Source organism: Lutra lutra, chromosome X, assembly GCF_902655055.1.
Source record: "Lutra lutra chromosome X, mLutLut1.2, whole genome shotgun sequence".
Taxonomy (NCBI): Eukaryota; Metazoa; Chordata; class Mammalia; order Carnivora; family Mustelidae; genus Lutra; species Lutra lutra.
The window spans coordinates 87,003,567-87,006,443 of record NC_062296.1 but is presented as its reverse complement, the minus strand read 5'-3'; the positions used below and the strand labels follow the sequence as shown (position 1 = coordinate 87,006,443).

The following is a 2,877-nucleotide window of genomic DNA, read 5'->3' as shown; positions in this document are numbered from 1 at the left end:
ATGCATTAGAAAAAGACAAGAAACTGAGAAGCCAGAAAGGAAGCAGGTGATGCACTGTGGATCCAAGATGGCCACCGATTATTATGGGATTATGGTGGGAGTGAAAAGGAAGCAGGAGAGTCAGGGAAGTTTCCAGAGGAAAAAATACATAGGGGCAGACTGGAAGTAGAAAGTAAAAGAAGGATATAATTCTAAAGTTGGAAAACAATTACAATGTTATTTTGTCATAATTAAAGATCTAGGGAAAACGCCAGGCTTACCTGTTGGAGCATGAGGGAGTCCATGAATTCTGTTTCGAGGCCTCTTTGAGCTGAGTAGACACTAGGAGCAGAGCTCACCTCCCCCAACCAAAAAAATTTATGGACAAGAAGTTATTGAAATTAGATGGCTATAGCCATGTCCAAGAACTACTGCAAGGATCTGATCCTTTTATGAATCTCCTGAGACAGAAATGTGTGGAGATGACAGCTAGTGGACGATAGGACAATACTGGAATGGTGGTATCACGAGGAAACAGTATCATTATGTTACAAGCCTTGGCAGGAGTATAAACAATTTCTGTGTTCACCAGAGAAATCAACTGCTTCTACGTGCTCCTTTCCACAGCATCTATTTTACTAAATATAAAAATTGGATTGTGTGCATTTTCATATTAAACATTTTTGTTAAATAAGCTTTTGTAATGTCAAAAAAAAAAAAAAAAGCTCAAGGATACTCATACAGTCCACCCAACTCCAATCAGCAACCAGTTCTTTCATCCCACACAAAAATTAGAAGTTGTTGGGGCGCCTGGGTAGCTCAGTGGGTTAAAGCCTCTGCCTTCGGCTCAGGTCATGATCCCAGGGTCCTGGGATCGAGCCCCGCATCGGGCTTTCTGCTTGGCAGGGAGCCTGCTTCCTCCTCTCTCTCTGCCTGCCTCTCTGCCTACTTGTGATCTCTGTCTGTCAAATAAATAAAATCTTTAAAAAAAAAAATTAGAAGTTGTTCTATATGAGAGGTCGAAATGACCCACTGTGCCACTGGAGAGCCACTTCTTACAATAACAGAATAACTGGAAATGAAATTACAGAAGCTTCTTGAGGAAAAAGCTCAGAGAAGAATAAGCTCATAATGGGAAATAATCAGTGTAACTGAAGAAAACCGAGGAAGGATGTGTTAATAGATGCAATAAGACAGTGTATTTCATTACTGCAATTGATAAGGGGCTCCACACTTCAGCAGGCAAAGAATCTGGAACCGTGGAAGAAATGCAATGTGTATATTTTTTTCACAAACTATTAATCTCCCATCCTGGCAACTGAAAATATATAAAGCTGTGTCCTATTCTCAATCGCGGCACCCAGTGACAACACAGGTAAAGCCTCACGCTCTCCAACCACTCACCCTGCCACAGTGAACAAGGAAGACCCTGTGAAGAAGGTTCTAACCCAAACCATGGCCCAAAGCAATGGACACTGGTCTTTGAGTTGGATGATTTAGACCCTGACTCTGCCACTTTACTCTAGAAAACCATTTTACCTTTCTTCCTTTTTTTTTTTTTTAAGATTTTATTTATTTATTTGACAGAGAGATCACAAGTAGACAGAGAGGCAGGCAGAGAGAGAGAGGAGGAAGCAGGCTCCCCGCTGAGCAGAGAGCCCAATGAGGGGCTCAATCCCAGGACCCTGGGATCATAACCTGAGCTGAAGGCAGAGGCTTTAACCCACTGAGGCACCCAGGCGCCCCCATTTCACCTTTCTTAATCTGTTTCTTCACCTTTAGAATGGTGATAGCTTACGTTCGAGTGATAACATGATCAATGAAATAATGTAAATTGAAAAAGTTTATGGAATGAAAATTAAAATCTAATCTATGGTATTATTACTCACTGGGGTCCTTTTACTATGAGAAGTCACTCCAACCTCCATTGGCCCCACCTGGGGTACAAAGGGACATTTGGAGCTCTAGACTTGGGCGCACTGCGAGTCATGGCAAGGTTCCATCCACAAACGGATTTGCTAGGGTCCCTAGTGAGTGGGAGAAAAGCACCTATGGCCCAGAACTTGGTCTCCTCCCTTAGTCCCATCTGGTTGCCATGGAAACCCTTAGTCACACTTCCAAGGATTCATTTAACCTGCCATTTTGAGTGCAACGGAGACAGAAAACTTGGCTTTAATATAGTCAGAATTAAATAGTTTCATTAATTGCTTTTACAGAATTTTTCTGCCATTTAATAAAGAAGAAAGCAAACTGTAGTAATTTTCCCAAAATGTCAGTGAATGAGAACACATGGGTAATTTCTCCTCTCTCAGAATGGCTTGATCTTGCTGATAAAAAACCATCTCTCCTGAGTAAGAAGTTACCGTTTTCCCAGAGGATGTGTCAGAAACTTTGAAAATGCCAGCTGCAATGACAGTTCACTTTACAAGAGGGCCCGAGACTAAGAAGGAATCGTTACCTGGGTCCTCCTGCCACATCAGTCATTAAAGATCAGGAGGGATCTAAGACCCAGAAGTAACCGATGAAATCTGAAGCAGTGTGGTCAGCAAACCATGTTAGCAATTCCAAGGGTTCTACGAAACTGAGAGTGTACGCTTCAAAGACACTGAATGTGTTAACAACACAACAACAGATAGCTCACATTTGCTGAGCTATATATGCTATATATGCTATATATGCCTATATACCATGCTATGCTCCTTCCTCGCATCACCTCATTGAATCCTCACAAAAATCCTGTAAAGTTCAATGCCATTACTGCTTCTATTGTATAAAGGAGGAACCAGAGGTTAAGGGAGTTAAGCAAATAGTGTAAGCCCATAAAGAGAGTAAGGAATAAAGCTACCATGCCACAATGTGCAGGTACAGTAAGAATCCCAAGGTCCAAGCTGCTTGTGC

The 2,877-nt window shown here is 41.9% G+C and overlaps 1 pseudogene; it reads left to right on the top strand.

Moving 5' to 3' along the window:
- Window positions 1-332: 332 nt before the first annotated feature.
- On the top strand, window positions 333-551 carry LOC125092249 (small nuclear ribonucleoprotein G-like; annotated as a pseudogene).
- Window positions 552-2,877: the final 2,326 nt, after the last annotated feature.